General features: G+C 51.5%; 1 protein-coding gene across 1 annotated transcript in view; it reads left to right on the top strand.

Moving 5' to 3' along the window:
• TTC38 (tetratricopeptide repeat domain 38) overlaps window positions 1-21,243 on the top strand; it is a 620,299-nt gene that overhangs the window by 371,551 nt on the left and 227,505 nt on the right. The window lies entirely within an intron of this gene.

Raw genomic sequence — 21,243 nt, 5'->3', positions numbered from 1 at the left:
CTGTGAAAGGGAGATAGAGGACCCTGAGGAAGCTGACGAACAACCCATTCCCTGGCACATTCTCGACTCGCCTGCATGCTCTCCTTTTCCTCTGCAGCCTGCAGTCTTCAAAGCGCAGGAAATAACACAAAAGGCAGAATCCGACGATGCTGCTCACTTGATAAGCCCGAACCAATCATCAAGAAGTAAGGGCTTTTTAGGTCTCGCCCTGCGATTGCAGGCCAAAGGCCTGCTGTCACAAAGTGAGACTATTGTAATCATTCTGGCTTTCAAGGACTCAAGGGGAACAGACAGCAGACAAGCGATGTGAACGCGCAGCTCTTGACTTGGATTAGGTCCCGCGCGTCAACTGTGAACAGCATGTCAGTTTCACACACAGCTTCTACAGTGTGCTACTTTGTTGCAGTTTTAAAGTTTCGTTTTTGTTCTTACTGGTTCAGGGGCAGTGCAGCACACACTATTTTACAACACACACCATTCTACAGCACACACCATTCTACAGCACACAACGCTCTGCGGCATACAGCACTCTACAATGTACAGCACTCAGTATTCTACATCACATAGCACTGCACTCTACAGCGCCCTGCACTCTACAGCGCCCGCACTCTGCAGCGCCCCGCACTCTGCAGCGCTCCGCAGCGCCCTGCACTCTACAGCGCCCGCGCTCTACAGTGCCCCGCAGCGCCCTGCACTCTACAGCGCCCCGCAGCGCCCTGCACTCTACAGCGCCCCGCAGCGCCCTGCACTCTACAGCGCCCCGCAGCGCCCTGCACTCTACAGCGCCCCGCAGCGCCCTGCACTCTACAGCGCCCCGCACTCTACAGCGCCCCGCAGCGCCCCGCACTCTGCAGTGCCCCGCACTCTGCAGCGCCCCGCACTCTGCAGCGCTCTGCAGCGTCCCGCAGCACCCTGCACTCTACAGCGCCCCGCAGCGCCCTGCACTCTACAGCGCCCCGCAGCGCCCCGCAGCGCCGTGCACTCTACAGCGCCCCGCGGCACCCTGCACTCTACAGCGCCCTGCGGCACCCTGCACTCTACAGCGCCCCGCACTCTACAGCGCTCTACAGCCCCCGCACTCTACAGCGCTCTACAGCGACCCGCACTCTACAGCGCTCTACAGCGCCCCGCGCTCTACAGCACCCCGCACTCTACAGCGCCCCGCACTCTACAGCGCCCCGCAGCACCCTGCACTCTACAGCGCCCGCACTCTACAGCGCCCCACGCTCTACAGCACCCCAGGCTCTACTGCGCCCCCGCTCTACAGCGCCCCGCAGTGCCCCGCACTCTACAGCGCCCCGCAGTGCCCCGCACTCTACAGCGCCCCGCAGTGCCCCGCACTCTACAGCGCCCCACACTCTACAGCGCCCCACACTCTACAGCGCCCCACACTCTACAGCTCACAGTATTCTACATCACATAGCACTGCACTCTACAGCGCCCCGCGCTCTACAGCACCCCGCAGCGCCCTGCACTCTACAGCGCCCCGCGCTCTACAGCGCCCCGCAGCACCCTGCACTCTACAGTGCCCAGCAGCACCCTGCACGCTACAGCGCCCAGCAGCACCCTGCACTCTACAGCGCCCGCAGCACCCTGCACTCTACAGCGCCCCGCAGCACCCTGCACTCTACAGCGCCCCGCAGCACCCTGCACTCTACAGCGCCCCGCAGCACCCTGCACTCTACAGTGCCCCGCACTCTACAGCGCCCCGCACTCTACAGCGACCCGCACTCTACAGCGCACAGTATTCTACATCACATAGCACTGCACTCTACAGCGCCCGCGCTCTACAGCACCCCGCAGCGCCCTGCACTCTACAGCGCCCGCACTCTACAGCGCCCGCACTCTACAGCGCCCCGCAGCACCCTGCACTCTACAGCGCCCCGCACTCTACAGCGCCCCGCAGCGCCCCGCACTCTACAGCGCCCCGCAGCGCCCCACACTCTGCAGCGCCCCGCACTCTGCAGCGCCCCGCACTCTGCAGCGCCCCGCACGCTGCAGCGCCCCGCACGCTGCAGCGCCCCACAGCGCCCCGCACTCTACAGCGCCCCGCGCTCTACAGCGCACCGCGCTCTACAGCGCCCCGCAGCGCCCTGCACTCTACAGCGCCCCGCACTCTACAGCGCCCCGCACTCTACAGCGCCCCACACTCTACAGCGCCCCACAGCACCCTGCACTCTACAGCGCACCGCGCTCTACAGCACCCCGCAGCGTCCCGCACTCTACAGCGCCCCGCACTCTACAGCGCCCCGCATTCTACAGCGCCCCGCACTCTAATGTGCCCCGCAGCGCCATGCACTCTACAGCGCCCTGCGCCCGCAGCGCCCCGCACTCTACAGCGCCCTGCACTCTACAGCGCCCCGCACTCTACAGCGCCCCGCACTCTACAGCGCCCCTCGGCGCCCTGCACTCTACAGCGCACTCTACAGCTCCCCGCACTCTACAGCGCCCCTCAGCGCCCTGCACTCTACAGCGCAACGCACTCTACAGCGCAGCGCACTCTACAGCACCCCGCACTCTACAGCACCCCGCAGCGCCCTGCACTCTACAGCACTCTGCAGCGCCACGCACTCTGCAGCGCCACGCACTCTGCAGCGCCACGCACTCTGCAGCGCACCACACTCTACAGCGCACCGCACTCTACAGCGCTCCAGTGCACCACACTCTACAGCACACCGCACTCTACAGCGCACCGCACCACATTGCCCCACACTCTACAGCGCACCGCAGCGCCCCGCACTCTACAGCGCCCCGCGGCGCCCTGCACTCTACAGCGCCCTGCACTCTACAGCGCCCGCGCTCTACAGCGCACTCTACAGCGCCCCGCACTCTACAGCGCACTCTACAGCGCACCGCACTCTACAGCGCCCCACACTCTACAGCGCCCCACACTCTACAGCGCCCCGCACTCTACAGCGCCCCGCACTCTACAGCGCCCCGCACTCTGCAGCGCCCCACACTCTGCAGCGCCCCACACTCTGCAGCGCCCCACAGCGCCCCGCACTCTACAGCACCCCGCACTCTACAGCACCTTGCACTCTACAGCGCACCGCACTCTACAGCGCACTACAGTGCCCCGCACTCTACAGCGCACCACACTCTACAGCGCACCACAGCGCCCCACTCTCTACAGCGCCCCGCACTCTACAGCGCCCCGCACTTAACAGCGCACCGTGCTCTACAGCGCACCGTGCTCTACAGCGCCCCGCAGCGCACCGCACTCTACAGCGCACATCACTCTACAGCGCACCGCAGCGCCCCACACTCTACAGCGCACCGCACTCTACAGCTCCCCGCAGCGCCCCGCACTCTACAGCGCCCCGCACTCTACAGCGCCCCGCACTCTACAGCGCCCCACACTCTACAGCGCCCCGCAGCGCCATGTACTCTACAGCGTCCCGCGCTCGACAGCGCCCCACACTCTACAGCGCACCGCACTCTACACCACACTCTACAGCGCCCCGCACTCTACAGCGCCTCACACTCTACAGCGCCCCGCACTCTACAGCGCCCCGCACTCTACAGCGCCCCGCACTCTACAGCGCCCCGCAGTGCCCTGCACTCTACAGCGCCCCGCACTCTACAGCGCACCGCACTCTGCAGCGCCCCGCACTCTGCAGCGCCCCGCACTCTGCAGCGCCCCGCACTCTGCAGCGCCCCGCAACGCACTCTGCAGCGCACTCTACAACGCACCGCACTCTACAGCGCACCACGCTCTACAACGCACCACGCTCTACAGCGCCCACAGCGCCCCGCACTCTACAGCGCCCCGCACTCTACAGCGCCCCGCACTCTACAGCGCCCCGCAGTGCCCTGCACTCTACAGCGCCCCGTACTCTGCAGCGCACCAACCTCTACAGCGCACCGCACTCTACAGCGCACCGCAGCGCACAGCACTCTACAGCGCACCGCACTCTACAGCGCACTGCACTCTACAGCGCACTGCACTCTACAGCGCACTGCACTCTACAGCGCACTGCACTCTACAGCGCACCACACTCTACAGCGCACTCTGCAGCGCCCCGCACTCTGCAGCGCCCCGCACTCTGCAGCGCCCCGCACTCTACAGCGCCCCGCACTTTACAGCGCCCCGCACTAAACATAGCGCCATAATAGTTTTGTTCTTTTACACATGCTGCTTATAAATAACGTGTTTTTCTGCAACATGGCCACATGCCACGTTTAGTTATTTAATGCTTTCGGATACAGTGCAACACTTATAGGAAGCACAATCAACCTCCATGTAACATATGTGAAAATTCAAATTGCCACCAAAAACGATACCTCCACCTATAAACAGCAATATTTCCACCGAAAGACCAAAGCTGCAACGTCCAGGACCTAAATTAGCTGACACCCGTTCTATCTAGAATCATAAACTACATCTATCCCCAAATCAGCTACAACAGAAAGTACAAATGGCCTCCAAAACACCAGCCTCCCCATCTAGCAGTGTTAGCTTACAAAGTTAGTAAAAATGTTCGTAGCACAACAGATTCTTGTGTCAATTATGTTCGTATTGTGAAGTGCTCAGACACCCTTTAGGGAAAGTTTATGCTATATGTTACAGAAACATAAATAAATACATTAAACATAGCGCCATAATAGTTTCGTTCTTTTACACAGGATGCTTATAAATAACGTGTTTTCCTGCAACATGGCCACATGCCACTTTTAGTTATTTCATGTTTTCGGATACAGTGCAACACTTATAGGAAGCACAATCAACCTCCATGTACCATATGTGAAAATTCAAATTGCCACCAAAACCGATATTTCCACCTATAGACCAAACGTGCAACGTCTAAGAACTTAATTAGTTAACATCAGTTCTATCTAGCATCATAAGCTACATCTGACTCCAAATCAACTACACTAGAAAGTACACATGGCCTACAAAACACCAGCCTTTCCATGTAGCAGTGTTAAGTTACAGAGTCCGTAAATTTTTTTAGTGATGCAGCAGATTCTTGTCGCAGTTCTGTTCGCATTTTGAAGTGTTTCCTGCAACATGGCTGCATGCCATAAACACATACATGAAAAAATAAATGCATGAAAGTTAGCTACATAATACTTTCATTGTTTTATACAGGCTGTCTCAAACATACACATGCGCACACACACACGCAGGCAGGCGCACACACACACACACCAGTGGCGTAACGAAACTTGAGGGGGCCCCCCTGCAAAGCACATGGAGGGGGCCCCCCATCACCCGGCGGCACGCCCCACCATGTACCACTTTGCCCTACCACCCAGAAATCTAGCATATTTTGCTTTGAAACCTCCAACATTTAAATGAAATGCCTCTATATTATCTTTCTGTAAGTTCTAGTCAAAGTGGAACACACTCTCAACATACAGGGCAAGGCGCAGGCAGGGCAGGGTAGATGGAAATATGTTAGCAGTGAAACTATATGATTATGATTGCACACACAGGCAGTGAAGTGCACAGTACAATGAAATACAACAATCACAGTGGCACACAGAACAAAGCGTAACATGGTACACTGCACACCAAAGTGTTCTCGTGGGCACAAAACCAAGCAAATGTGAGAGGGAACTTCACCCATGGCATATCAATAGCCTGGTCTATTTTAAAGGAATCTGTTCTTTCTCGTAATGCTTGTATGTAATGTACACTGATTGACAAGCGCTGGTGCACAAAGAGACAAAGCGTAGGGTACGCGTGTTAGGAGAATGGGACAGAGCCATTTGAAGGTGAATGCTCAATGCAGAATACGAGTCTATTCAGGTCAGAGAGAGGGCACTGCACTATGCAGCACATTGCATTGTGCATTGCAGTACAGAGGAATGGACTGCACAGAGGGCGGGACCGCAGCACAAAACACTGGACTAGGCAATGTGCAAGGTGTGATGTAGTAGTACGACATATGGGTCTGGGAGGGCAAAATGTTACACCTGTGCATAATGTAAATTCTATGCACCCTAGAGTGTGTGGCTCGCTAGTCTGAGAGTGAGACTGCACGTAGAAGAATGTGGGACTGGACAGACAAGTACATTGGACTAGTCTGGGCAGTGCAAAATGTGGTCTTTGGCCCCTCGGAAGAAAGAATAAGCTACGTAGGATGTGGCTGTGCATTAAGTGTCTTTCTGTGCATCTATGCCCATTGGATAACACAGGCGCTGAGTGTGGGACTGGGTAGCACATAGGGCAGGAAAATAGCGAACTATGTATCACAGAAGAGGGACCTAGTTACATAGAATGGTAGAATGGTAGACTGCTTACTGCGAAATGTGGGACTATGCAGCTTGGAATTTGGGACCGGGTTGCTTCGAATGAGTGATTGTGCAAAACAAAACGTGAAACTGGGCAGCACAGGATGTGACCACAGTTTTAACCCATGCAGAATGTAAACCCAGTGCAGAGATCGTAACTTCCCGGTAGTGGTTGAAGACTTGCAGAGCAAAGACCTTCGGACTGGGCTGCATAGAATGTGGGGCCCACACTACCAAGGTGGAAAGCCTCCTGACCTGTGCAGTGGATTACAGCCGTGTGTGCAGCAACGTATGTGGTCCTAGAAAAGACCGAATGAGTGAAGAGTGTTACTCCGCCGCAGAGCGTACACCCAGTGCCGGATCCATTGATTTTATAGAACTACAGGTTCATTTATCATTTTATGCCGATGGTATAATTGTAACATCTCGGAAATATCAACTTACATCACGGAGCTGTTTTATGTCTGGTGACATTCACACACACACAACGATTTAGATATTTTGCTGAGTTATTTGAGGTAGGCAGTGGTAACTTGTCTCTGGGCCAGGGCTTTAAATGGGCTGGGTCTCACTGGTACTGAGCACCGGCAGTTTTTTAAAGGAGGCCTGGAAATGGGTCTCCATGGGGTTCTGTTTTGTGCCGTAGCACAGGCGGTCCGTTTTTTTTTCAGACTGCAGTGACAGCAGGCACATCATGTGCTCTGCTCACTTCGCATTAGTGGAGAAGTTACGGCATGACATCATGCCAGGTGAGCGTCGTAGGAATCACTCAAAGAGGTTCATTTTCTCTCTGGATTTCCATTCTCTTTTTGAAACTCAGAAGCAGCAACACTGTCGTGGGTCACCTGGGCTTTAAGTGGAAGCGTTTTCAATATTAAATACAAGCCATAGTTGCTGCTTATTAATCTTATGCAACTAACAACCATTGACAAAGCCAATAGTCCAGACTTGTAGGTATAATGTTACTTATTGTGTCATATCTGGATGCACTGACAGAAACAGCAAAATACAAGTTGGGTGGCACACTGTGCTAAACACAGATTTTTAGTTTACATGTTTTTAAGCAATGCCCTTAATTAGATTGTCCACGCTCCTTTGAGCGACCCCCCCAGCTTTTTCATCCCGCTTAAAACCCTGCTGTGGGGCCAACATAGCACTGCAGTGAGGTTGGTTTATTAGCTTGGCTTTGCAGGTTATTGTACGTGCATTTCCACTCACACAGCTGACTCCTCCGGTGAGCACCAGGCAGTGATTCTCACCTGTCCTCCACGGGAGCTTGGAGTTGGTCACCGGCTCCGTGTTTCTTTCACGTGCAACTAACAGAATTCCTGGGGGGGGGGGGGGGGGGGGCTCTCCTGCAGCTTAAGTCACGATGTGATGGAACGCACCGGATTTCGGCTCGGAAGCGGGTTCTGTGCTGCAGCTGGAGGCCTTGGGGAGCAGGGGGTGTCTGGGGAGCAGGCCCGGCTCCAGGAATTTTTAATTGGGTGGGCCATGGACGCATTTGGGTGGGCCACTGCGGGCTCGATTTGTCGCATATATGTCTAGGCAGGCCTGCTTCAGGGCCCTCCTTTACCTCTTCTTAGTCTTACAAGGCCCAGTAAAACTCACTCTTTTCCAATTCTCTTTTTAATGTTATCACTCACAAAAAGTGTTTTTAGGTCTCGTCCTTTTCCATTGCGAAGCAATGGTAAAGGGGGAGAATTCATGTGCTCCATCGGATAGTCAAACCACCACTTTTGTCCGTGGCGTTTTCTTCGAGTGCACGTACAGGCACGCGCATTTGGCCCATACACTTTCATGGCCATCTGTTCCTGTTCCTAATGGCCCTCCCCCAGCACAGAGCGCGCATCGCGGCCGCACAGCACATCAAAGGGCTTCGCCCAGCGTGTGCTGTGCGGCTTCTCCTCCCCTAATTATGTGGCCGGCCGTACTTGTGTTTCCTGGCCGCTTCCCGGCCGCTCTTGTATTTAATTAGCAGCTTCTTTTGTAAAGCGTCTACACTCCCACCCGTTCATCTCCCTCCTTCCCCTGTGGCCGGCCGGTGGCTGCTGGACACTGCGCTTCATGTTTGTTAGGGTATACTTTACAGATTACTTTACTTTACAGATGCCTCGCACACCACATCACCACATCAAATGCTTCTTCTCCCCCTCACTCACTCCTCATCCCCATATGCTCGCTCCTTCCCTCCCACTCTTTGAAATTGCTTTGCCGCCCCATGCCGTGCCTCTCACGCGCACAACACGCCATGCCCGCTTTCACTTTCTCCTCCCCCCCCCCGCTCTCCACAGCAATGCTAAGAGCTTGTTTTCATTGGGGCTCTTTTCTTAAAGTGCGAACAAAGAGACATTGTCGTGACAGTCAATACCGGTAGCTGCAGTGCGGCAAAAAGCATGTTTGCTTTCCTTTTAATATGAATGTTTTTATTGTTTGGGTCACTCGGTTCTCCCTCGTTCCCACTCCTAAAATCCCATGGCGAAATCTGTTGTCTGATCAACATTTGTATTTCTACAGTACTCGGTGACTAGTTGGACTCACACGTTTTGCGTGTAGAGGAGTCTGTTGTAAGTAATCTATGCATCAACTTTTAACACGTGTTCACAGAAGTTGCACTGTTTGTCAAGTGACTTAACAGCACTGCTGCCTTTTACACCAATATTTTTCATTCGTGAGATGGTAGCTTTGCTTCATTTGTTGAACATACTAGTGAATAACTTCATTGTGCGATTGCCTCTTCATTGATTCACTTAGGTCAAGGCCATGCTGTTTATGGGCACACAGGCGCACTGTCCTTTCCAGCATAACATCACGTTTGAAAACATTTCCTCTTAGCAGACTGAATGCTGCATCTGTTAAACCGTAGGAGTACCGCCTATTACTTTTTACGTCACTGATGGTTACCAGAAGACCCATAGGAGGTGAACATGTCTCTTCCTGTAGGCACTGTTTAGTGTTCCTTAATAATTACTGGATATTTCCTGTTTTATTGATGAACGTTCACAAATATTTCTATCCGAGAAGGCTGCAAAAAAATGCGAGAGGACTGCATCATTTGAGTTGACACCACTTTGGGTGGTGAAGATATTTGTAGATTGTGGATGGAGATGCATACAGCGAATGATATAACAAGCATTGGAAATGCAATAGGTCTTGCAATTACGCGAGTCTGAACTATTAGCAATGTAAATGATAATGCCCTTTATTTTTGCGTTCTGGTTTTTAGAACATAAATAAAAGGCTTTGTCATTTACAAGGCCTATAGCTTAAATTTGCGTTAAAACGAGACCTATTGCATTGCAAATGCTTGTTTTCTATGTAATGTTCCTTTGATGGGATGAGGAGGTTTCTGAGGTGGGAGTATCAGGCAAGTGACACTTCTCTGGCTCCCTCTGTAGCAGCCTTCAGGGAGAATCCCTCTTCATTACTACCTCCACCTGACCACGGACTCTTCAACGCACTCCCTTACAAGCTTGATTAGCCACTATTCCTCTCCAGTGCACCTTATCTCAAAGATGACCTTGGGCCCCGCCCCATGTCAGGCACCATCTCCCGGTAAAAACATTAGTAAAATCACCTTCATACTTAAAACATTGAATAGAGCAATAAATATAATTAGCAAGCACTTTAAAGTATGTTCCACAGTGGCCATTATGGCCCGACTGCTAATTAAATAAACAAAAACAGAAAGGCCATGACAGGGCCGGCTTCAGCGCTGATGCAAAAGTCTTTTTTGGCGCTGCACCAAAAACCTCTTTCTCCATAAATACCTTTACTACCACCTTCCAACAGTGTACCTCATCCGTCCATGCCCCCCTGTTGACCTCTTCCTCGGATTCCCTCACTGCCACACGCCACAAGTGCCCCACATCTCCCCATAGCCCCTCCCCTTTATGACCTCCTCCTCGGATTCCCTCACTGCCACCCTCCCCCAGTGCCCCTCGTCTCTCTGTAGCCCCTCCCCCTCATGACCTCCTCATCAGACTCCCTCAATACCACCATCCACCGGTGCCCCTCATCTCTCCCTAGTTTCCTCCACCCCATGACCTCCTCTTCGGATTCCCTCACTGCCACCCTCCACCAGCGCCCCTCATCTCTCTGTAGCCCATCCCCCTCATGACCTCCTCCTTAGACTCCCTCACTACCACCCTCTACCAGTGCCCCTCATCTCTCCCTAGCTTCCCCCTCCACCCCATGACCTCTTCCTCGGATTCCCTCACTGTCATCCTCCAACAGTGCCCCTCATCGCTCCATAGTCCCTCCCACTACCTCCTCCTCGGATTACCTCACTGGCACCCTCCACCAGCGCCCCTCATGTTTACGTATCCCCTCTCTCATATGCATTTAATTTGTTGTATAACGCTGCTCATATCAATGTAGTGTGTGTCAGTACTTTACATCACGCACACACTTACAGAGACAATGAATCATGCAAGTATGTAAATCAGTCTACAGGGAATGTCACATAAGCCAATGAGGATTACAAGGTGTAGGAATCATAGGTCATCCATTCTGGTGTAGTATATTTTAAGAGGGTTTGGTCTGGGGAAACACAACCTTAGGATTTAAAGAGTATTCCATGGGGGTCAGCTTTACTGATAAAAATGTATATCTGCCCAAACATACTCATTTTAGCAACATTAGAATAATGAAAAGACTAGGGAAGTTCTAACTATATCACAAAACAAAAAAAGCGAAGTTCTAATTATACCATTCATGTTTGTTTGCAGCTCTTTGGTGGCAGTTCGTTGTTCACTGCCTTTTGTTAGGATTGTAACTTCTGAAGTAACACAAGGATCTCTGTGACAAAGGCAGTAACCCACTGAGCTATCCACATAAAATACAGTGCGTCTGCATCTAAAAAATACTAACAGACAAACGATTGCTCTAAAGCAGGATCATTAATCACCAACTTTATCTGGGCATTGCCATTTTGTATTGTTTTATTGTTGACCAGCATCGGCTATGATGAAATGATAAAAACTGTTTAAATGAAGCACATACGAAGTATGTGTCCTGCTGGGCCTGTGCAGATTTTAAAAAGAATTTTTTTTTGTAACACATTCTCTTACCTACTCCATTAGTCATATTTTGTGTCACAGCCTTATGTGATAAGCAGCTGCAGGGGTCAGGGGGTGACTAGGAATAAACAGACCACTTTCCGCTGCGCTGCATAGAAAAAGAAATATCAATGCAGCAGGACAGTAGGCAAAGGTTACCGTTGTCAGAGAAAGGATTTGTCCCCTTTCACCATGCAGAGATGAAGGGGTGAAAAAAGTAAACAAAGCCTAATTAACATGTTAATGGTCTTTTAAAGACCTGTTAAGTACTTTGGTGCGGCTGCTATAATCTTAAACTGTCTGTGTGCGCCCGGGAAGCTTTCTCCCCGGGCTGACACACACGACCTGTGCGTTGCACGCCTGCCTTCAAGCCCTCACTGCGAGGGCCAAGGCTCCTGTTTGGGTGGGCCAGGCTCATCTTTGGATGGGCCGGGCCCACCCGCTAGAACCGGGCCTGCTGGGGAGGGATAGGGATTCTGTTGTTGCCTTTCAATGTAGTTTGGGGGGCTCTGCTGAAGCTGAAGAGTCGACATTTACAGGGCTCTGCTGTAGCAGGGGCATCTCAAGAGAGTTCTGCAATAGGTTTACTTGGGGAGGGCGAGTCTGCTGTCGAGGGCTGCGCTGTGGTCTTTAGTGGAGTTTATGGACAATAGGGGCTCTGCAGCAGCTGAAGGCAATTTGGCCGCTGAACCAGCTTGAATAAAATTGTGACTTGTGCTGCAGTTGGAGGTCATATGAGAACATTAGGTGCTGCACTCAGGTGGAGAAAGCTTGTGTGTTGTGCTGCAGTCGAAGGTAGCCTACTAGCCTGACATCGTAATCTCTGCTACTATTGGACTTCAGTTCAGAGATGAGCTCTTCTAAAGCCAAACGCAACTGCCGGGAACTTTGAACGCGCAGACTGGCACCCTGGGCATGCAGTGTTGTCAATCCTCCTCGCGCTCGCCCCCACCCCACCCGAACCACTCCTGGCTCCTGCCTATCCTGGTCAAACTCACACCGTGACGACACAGAGGAGACAGACTCACTCAGGGCCGCCGGGCCTGCTGCTGGGCTTGGCCTGGCCTGAGGCAGCAGCTCAGATTTAGGGCGGCGCAAGGATGTTCAGAAGGCAGGCAGGGGGGCTGAGCCTCAGGGGGGCAGCGCAAGGCTAGCCAGGTAGGGGCCGGGCAATTTAATTAAATTATGGCAAATAGTAAATACCTGAGCCTCGCCAGTGACGGACTTCTTCGGTCGGACAGTCCTGACCTGAGCGTGGCGACGTGGCTTTTGTAACATGTAATCACAACAGCTTTGTCTTCACTCACTTGGCTATGCGCGCCCCTGGCCTAATGCATGATCATACCACACACACCTCACTCTAACGCGCATTTTTTATTGCCCTGGTGTGAGCTCATTGCGGCGATTGCGCATGTGTTGTTCCTCTCCCGACAAATGTAATAGAGGCCATTGGTCACCAGCCAGCCCTGCTCCCGCCCCCCACGCGCATATACGTCCCGGAAGGCAGAAAGTGAAAGTAAGGACTCGATCCTCAAAACGAAACTTAAGAATGGGAAGCAGCCCCCGCCCTCCCACTCCTCACAGGCCGGATACTGAGCTTGTTTTTTTTACTGCTGATTTCGCCTACATTACTACAAAAAAACAGTAGTAAGGACAAATACATGTCTCCCATAACCTGCAAAACACTTATACAGGGTTTATATTCATACAAGTGCGAAAATGCCCCGATTTTCAAATGTGGGCTTTTTTTAGGGATCTGAATCGCCAATGGGGGGTGTGGGAGTCACTTTTATTTCCGTTCCTTGTCGAGTTCTTTCTGTGCCAGTCAGACCCTGAATGTGTCACTTTTGGGCAGCGCCGCAGTCTCGGAAGTGGCCTGCTGGTTTCAACTACCCCAGTGAATTCTGGTAAAAAAACAAAAAACAATGAATCCATAAAAGTCACGTAGGTAACTTCTCAAAGTATGCCGTGTCAATTTTACAAAAAAAGTTCTTTGAGAACATTAGCTCACTTTATGCTGCGGATGCTGTTTGTGATGTTATGTTATGTTATGTTAAAAAAATTTGATACCGCGCACATACACCAATTGGTTTCTTGGCGCTCAAAGACCAGTGGATAAGGGCACAAGGGGGTGGGTGCAGCTAGCCATGGGCAAGGCGGAACAGATGTGTTTTCAGGGATTTGCGAAAGGAGGAGTAATCGGAGCTGAGCCGGATGGAGAGAGGGAGGGAATTCCAAGTGAACGGGGCAAGAAATGAGAAACAGGCACCACCGTGTTTCTTGCGTTTAAACCTAGGAGTGATCAAAAGATTGTAAGCAGAGGATCTGAGGTGTCGAGAGGGAACATAGGAGTGCAAGCGGAGGGAAATAAAGACAGGAGCAGAGGCAAAAAGAGATTTGAAAATAGTACATCCCAGTTTAAAGATGCAGCGTTGCGCAACAGGGAGCCAGTGTAGAGTTTTCAACAGCGGAGTGACATGTTGGTGTCTGGGCTGCTGAAAAATTAATCTGGCTGCCTGGTTTTGCACCAATTGAAGGCGTTGGAGATGGTATGCCGGGATCCCCACGTATAGACAGTTGGCATAGTCTAAACGTGAGGTGACCAGGGCCATGATAACAAGGGTGAGAGCCTCTGGTGATAGGAACCTTCGGATCTTCCCGATTCTGCGGAGATGGTAAAAGCAGGCCGAGGTAACAGCGTTGATGTGCGGCCGCATCGAAAGGTCGCTAGAGATGGTAACACCAAGGCTCTTCACAGAGTTGACTGGGCAGGGAGGGGGACCAAGGGCAGGGGGCCAGAAATTGGAAGTCCAAGGGTGAGGGGGCCCGCCTATCAGGACCAACTCTGTCTTGCTCGGATTGAGCTTCAGCTGGCTGAAGTTCATCCACTCATAGATGTTAAGCATTGTGGTTTGAAAATTAGAGCAAGAAAGAGGAGAGGGGTCGATAGGAAAGATAAGTTGCAGATCATCTGCATAGTTAAAAGTGGTAACAGAAGAATGACGAAGAGAGACAAGGAGGGGCTGCATATAAAGATTAAACAAGAGAGGGGACAAGGCAGAACCCTGGGGAACACCACAGGAAAGTGAAATACGAGGAGCAGAAAAGGAAGACAGATGTACCGATTGGGAGCGTAGTTGGAGAAAGGATACAATCCAAGACAGGGCCAGGCCAGAGATGCCAGCATTTCTGACACGGTCGACCAAGATGTCATGGTCGACCGTGTCAAAAGCGGCCGAGAGATCGAGTAACACTAGGGCCTGGGCCATGTTCTTGTCAGCCCCCTGTCTCAGCGTGTCCATAACCGCCACCACCACTGCCTCCGTAGAATGGAACGGTCTGAAACCAGCCTGTTGGTCATCGAGGAAATGAGTTTCCTCGATGAAAGTGCTCAGGCATCGGGTGACATAGGTTTCCAAGACCTTCCCCAGATAAGGGAGGAGGGAGATAGGACGGTAGTTGCCCAGGACCGCAGGGTCAGAGCCGGGTTTTTTTAAGATAGGTACCACCACAGCGCTTTTAAAAGCGGAGGGGACAGAGCCTGTGGAGAGTGAGCGATTTAAAAGGTCAAGGGGAGGGCCGGGACAGGTGATCTCATTTAGAATGTATGCATCAATATAAGCCTAGTTTCTCTCGAGGGGGACAGAGTAATAAACACAGAACAATTCATTGCAGAAGAACAAGGTACAGAGCCGTCCTGATTAAGGGTCTGGCTTTGAGTGCACAATTGTATTTCGAGGTAGCTGCATTACAGCGGTGCATTTATTTTAGCGAAATGAAAAAAAACAAAAAAGCATTTGCAATGCAATAGGTTTCGCATTTACGTGAGTTTAAGGGATTGGCATTGTAAACGGTAATGCCTTTGATTTAAGTTTTAAAAACCAAATCATAAAAAAAGGCATTGTCATTTACAATGCCAATAGCTCAAACTTAAGTCAATGCGAGACCTATTGCATTGCAAATGCTTGTTAAACCCAGGAAGCAGGAAGAGTTATTGTTATTGGATGGAAATGCTGAATTGGAGCACGAGAGAGACCCGACTCCAGAGCAGTAAAACAAAAGCACCAGGCCAAAACCAGCATACTTTCTCAATAAAACTTGGAAGAGGGAAAATCCACACCGGTTTAACCACCCAAACCCCGTAATCAGGAATTCCTCCCTCCTCTTCGAGTGGAGAAAGTGATACAGGCGCTGCTACAGCAGTGGTGAACGTAAAATCCCTGTTTACCGATAGCCTGTGGTGGCGACGTGAGACCGGCAACCCAGAACAGAGTCCAGGGTCAGGCGCACAGCCCTGCCACATTTCTATGGAAACGTGGCTGAGCCAGGTACGGGCCAGAATCTTTGGTAGGCTGAATGGATGAAGGAGGATTCAGTCAGGAGTCTCACACCCAAGTTAGAAACACAGGATTGGGGTCCATTACAGGATTACGTGACACGATTGCCACACACCGCTACGGGAGCCTTGGTCTCCTTTAGTATTTGGACGCACCTGTCCGTTTGCCTCCTTGTCTCTGCACCAGAAACACCAGGGATTCCTGATTCGTTTCCCTATTTACCATATTTACCATAGCGTTCTGTTGTCCTTTTTGTTGTTGTTTGTCCACCATTTTGTTGTGCCTGCAGCCCGTCCCTCCCCCTACGCTCCCGCCTCCCAGCTCCCCCTCCCACCCACGAGTCACCAGGAACAACCCGGCTGGGGATTCTCTGTGACCAGCCTGACTCCTTGTGAAGCGGTCGCTCCACCCTTCCTCCCGACCTCGTAGCACTTTAGTGGTATCGTAGCGCTGCTTCTCCCCACTGCCATACTTTTAATTCAATTGATTCTGCACCCGGTCTGTAGCGTAGCGCTCCGCACTGCTTACATTGTGTATATTATTTAAATTGTGCCTGTGTCGTAGCGCTGCTTCTCCCCTCTGCCATACTTTTAATCTAATTGATTTTGCTCCCGGTCTGTAGCGTAAGCGCTCCGCATTGCTTTAATTGTGTATTTCATTTAAACTGTGCCTGGGTGCGTAGCGCTGCTCCTCCCCACTGCCATAGCTTTAATTAAATTGATTTGGAACCTGGTCTGAGGCATAGTGCTCCGCATTGCTTGGTTTGGTGATTTTATTTATATTGTGCCTGTGTGCTCCACCGCTAGATCGCATTACCCCCATTGCCGCCCTGAGCACAATTGCTGCCTGATTGCGCCCATAGCGTCCTGTTGTCCTTTTTGTTGTTGTTTGTCCACCATTTTGTTGTGCCTGCAGCCCGTCCCTCCCCTACGCTCCCCCTCCCACGCTCCGCCCCCCTCCACTTCTCTACTTATGACAGATGCATCCACGCGCAGCGGCCGCGCCGAAGGTGCGCCAAAGGTAAGCCCGTCTACGCCCGTCCGCGCCTGGACCGCGCCCAGCGCCTGTCCCCCTGGTCCCCGCCGCTCCCAACCCCCTTCATTCACATATGATGCCGCAACTCTCCTCGCCCTCAACCCCGGACGCACACCACAATGCTGCGAAGCTGCCCCGGGACGTATCCACGGCCCATTCGCCTGCCTCTCCTGCAAGTTCACCTGCTTCAGGTCCCTCACCAAACCCACTTCCTCCACATACAGCTCCGACTCTAACCGCCTGAAGTGCATCCTACTTAACACCCGCTCGGTCCACAGACACGCAACTGAACTCTGGGACCTACTCGACAATGCGTCACCGGACATCGCCTTCCTTACAGAAACATGGATGAACACATCATCAGCACCCGACATCGCCATAGCCATACCGGACGCTTACAAGATCATCCGAAAAGACCGCACCAATCAAACAGGAGGAGGCATCGCCATCATCCACAGAAACACCATCAAAATCACGACCAGCTCCGACGATAATTTTGCAACCGCCGAACATCTCCACTTCCAGATCCACACCGATCCTAGGACCACACTCAGAGGCACCCTCATCTACAGGCCCCCAGGTACCCGTACTCAATTCAGCGATGACATCTCGGACTTCATCAGCCCACATGCCCTCGCCTCCGAGAACTACATTCTTCTAGGAGACCTCAACTACCACCTTGAAAACAAACACGACAGCAACACCACCACCCTTCTAGATAACCTGGCCAATTTCGGACTCAAACAACTTGTTGACACCCCCACCCATGCAGCCGGACACACGCTCGACCCTATCTTCACCTCCAGCAAGCACATCTCCTTCGATCGCACCACAGCTCTCCATTGGACGGACCACAGCTGTGTTCACTTCAGCTACAAAACCACCCTGAACCACAACCGCCCACAACCTATTCCTCGAAGGAACTGGAACAAAATCACCTCCGACCAACTCCTCACATCTCTCAACCAAAACCCTCCCACCCTCTCATTGGACCCAAACCAAGCGGCCACCAATCTCAAGCAATGGATCACCCACAGTGCTGACGAATTAGCACCCCTGAAAAAGCACCAGATCAAATCAGCCAGTAAAAAAGCTCCCTGGTTCAATGATGACCTTAAGAAATCCAAGAAGCTATGCCGCACCCGGGAGAAAACATGGAGAAAAAACCCAACCACAGACAACATGGCCACCCTCAAGGCAGCCACCCGCAAACACCACCAACTGATTCGATCCGCCAAGAAATCAGCATTCAAGGATCGTCTCGACAACAACACTCACAACAGCAAGGAACTCTTCAACATTGTCAAAGAATTCACCAACCCCACCGCAGCATCTAACGACACATCACTCCCTCCCAAGACCTCTGCAATGCATTATCCTCCTTCTTCTACAACAAAATTGCCGACATCCACAACAGATTCGAGAATACTCCCAGCGACCAACCCTCCCCACCCCCCCCCAGGTCCTTCTCCCCCAACTAACAACCTTAGAGACTGGAACCCAATCACCACTGAAGACACCATCCGCCTAATGAACTCGATCCACTCTGGCTCGCCAACCGACCCCTGCCCCCACTACATCTTCAACAAAGCTGACTCCATCATCACACCCCATCTCCGTGATGTTATCAACTGCTCGTTCAACTCTGCAACCTTTCCAGAAAGCTGGAAACACGCCGAACTCGGCGCCCTTCTGAAGAAACCCACAGCAGACCCCTCTGAACTTAAAAACTACCGACCCATATCCCTCCTCCCATTCCCGGCCAAAGTCATTGAGAAAGCCGTCAACAGCCAACTCGCCGCCTTCCTCGAATCCAACAACTCCCTCGATCCATCTCAATCCGGGTTCCGAGCCAAACACAGCACCGAAACCGCCCTCATAGCAGCGACTGACGACATCCGAACACTACTGGACAACGGAGAAACAGTGGCCCTCATTCTACTCGACCTCTCCGCCGCTTTCGACACAGTCAGCCACAGCACCCTTATACAACGCCTCAGCAACACCGGCATCCAAGGAAAAGCCTTGGACTGGATCATCTCTTTCCTCGCTGGGAGAACTCAAAGAGTCCGACTTCCCCCATTCAACTCTGAGGCCACTGAAGTCACCTGTGGCGTACCACAAGGATCTTCACTCAGTCCCACCCTCTTCAACGTTTACATGAGCCCACTCGCTTCCATCGCGCGTCAACACAACCTCAACATCATCTCTTACGCCGACGACACCCAGTTAATCCTCTCCCTCACCAAAGACCCCAACACCGCCAAAACCAATCTTCACGAAGGCATGAAAGAAGTAGCCGAATGGATGAAACATAGCCGCCTAAAACTCAACTCAGACAAAACGGAGGTGCTCATCCTAGGATCCTCCCCCTCTGCCTGGGACGACTCTTGGTGGCCTTCCGCTATGGGCGCAGCACCCACACCCACAGACCATGCACGTAACCTCGGCTTCATCCTAGACTCCTCTCTCTCGATGTCCAGACAAGTCAACGCAGTCTCATCCTCCTGCTTCAACGTACTTCGCATTCTCAATAAGATCTTCCGCTGGATCCCCCGCGAGACAAGAAAGACTGTCACCCACGCACTGGTCACGAGTCGACTGGATTATGGTAACACACTATACGCCGGAATCACAGCAAAATTACAGAAAAAACTCCAACGCATCCAAAACGCATCAGCGAGACTCATCTTAGACATCCCTCGCCAAGATCACATCACCGGACACCTAAAAGACCTCCACTGGCTTCCCGTCAACAAAAGAATTACCTTCCGCCTTCTCACCCACGCTCACAAGGCCCTCTACAATCTAGGACCCGAATGCCTCAACACTCGACTGTCCTTTTACAATCCTACCCGCCGACTAAGATCGTCCAATCAAGCCCTCGCCACAGTCCCGCGTATCCGAAAATCCACCATGGGCGGCAGATCCTTCTCCTTCCTTGCTGCCAAGACCTGGAACTCACTCCCCACTCACCTCCGCCTTACTCAAAACCATATCTCCTTCAGAAAAGACCTCAAAACCTGGTTATTCGACAAAGAATGAACCCCTTCCCCAAGCGCCTTGAAACCCTCCGGGTGAGTAGTGCGCTATATAAATGCCTGAACTTGAACTTGAACTATATTGAACCCTCAACCAGGCCGCGACTGGGTTGGAATTAACACCGGTTTGGCGATTTCTCGAACTTTCTATCAAACCGACAGCCCATAAAGAGTCACATCTGTTGCACGGTGTGACGAAACACGTGTCGGCAGGTTTGTTTCTCTTGTACTGATCAAATTGAAATATAAATCTTTTCCACATGAAACCCTGGATGTTGACCTCCGTTACTCTTTCTATGAACATTTTTGAATACACTTGGTTTTGACACTAAAACCTAATAACTTTTAATACGTGTGCACAGGACTTGGACTTATTTGGGGTCAGACTGTAAGTCTCCTTTTTTATTTTTGAATCATCACCTCCTCCTTCTCTGGCTCTCTTTTTGTTTGCCCTCAGTGCGTGCCTTTAGTGCGTGAACTTTCAACGCCAATAATTATACTTGTTTCGATTTTTTTCCCCTCTATTTAATCACATTCAGCACTGATAGGAAGTGATGCAATTTGGAGCATGGGTGTTATGCTCTCCTTAAGGCTGAAACACTATACTTTTTAAACTTCCCTTTAAGGTACGTAAAGTATCTTACCCTAGCATATTCTTTTCTCTCTCCGAGGGCATCCAGGAACCACGCCACGGACTCTGCCAGGACCTAAAAAGAAAGAAATAAGAATTTATTTTGCCCTCTGTGAACCTTCAAGGTTGTATGACAAAACAAATACGAGGACATCAATGAAAAGAAATGTCTTTACTTACCTCATTTATTACTTGCTGTTATTACCCGCAAACTGACAAGGCCATTGCCAGAATCCAACTTTAATAAGATTAGGGAGGTTATCACAATACGTTGACTATCCTGGTGTAATGGAGGCATTATTTTTCTTATAATTCTGAGCGACTTGAAGGTAGCTGCGATAACTGCATCTACCTGCGATAACTGCATTTAGCCCACAAGACCTTCTGGGGGGAAAAGAGCCCCATATCATCATTCTCTCATCACCGTCTATCGCCCTAAGAGATGCCTACATTTGGCTAACTTATTCCTAGCTTTAGTCCCTAAAACGAAAAGGGCAAGATGTGGAGGCCATTCCTTCTCCTATAACACAGCTAGATTGTGGAACACCCTTCCTCCGCATCTTTGCGCAGTGACCCACCATATCTCCTTCCGGAAGCTTCTAAAAACCTGGCTGTTTCAGAAATTCGGCCCTATAACCACCTAGCTTGCTGGCCTGCCTGATGCTGCTAGCGCTGGGATGCCTCCGGGTAGCCATGCGCTTAACAGATGTATAATGATAATAATAATAACCTGGTTTTTAAAGGTAAGTTTGTCTTCTAATACTCCCAGATGTTTTACTTTCCTGATCGGCTTTGGAAGACAACCTAATTAAGTTGGCATTGTTTCCAAAGATAATGACCTCTGTTTTGCTTGAATTAAGTTTCAAACAGTTCTGCATCATCCACATCTTGACCGATCT

The sequence above is a fragment of the Lissotriton helveticus genome, chromosome 1_1 (assembly GCF_964261635.1).
Source record: "Lissotriton helveticus chromosome 1_1, aLisHel1.1, whole genome shotgun sequence".
Lineage (NCBI taxonomy): Eukaryota > Metazoa > Chordata > Amphibia > Caudata > Salamandridae > Lissotriton > Lissotriton helveticus.
This window is presented reverse-complemented; position numbering and strand designations above follow the sequence as displayed.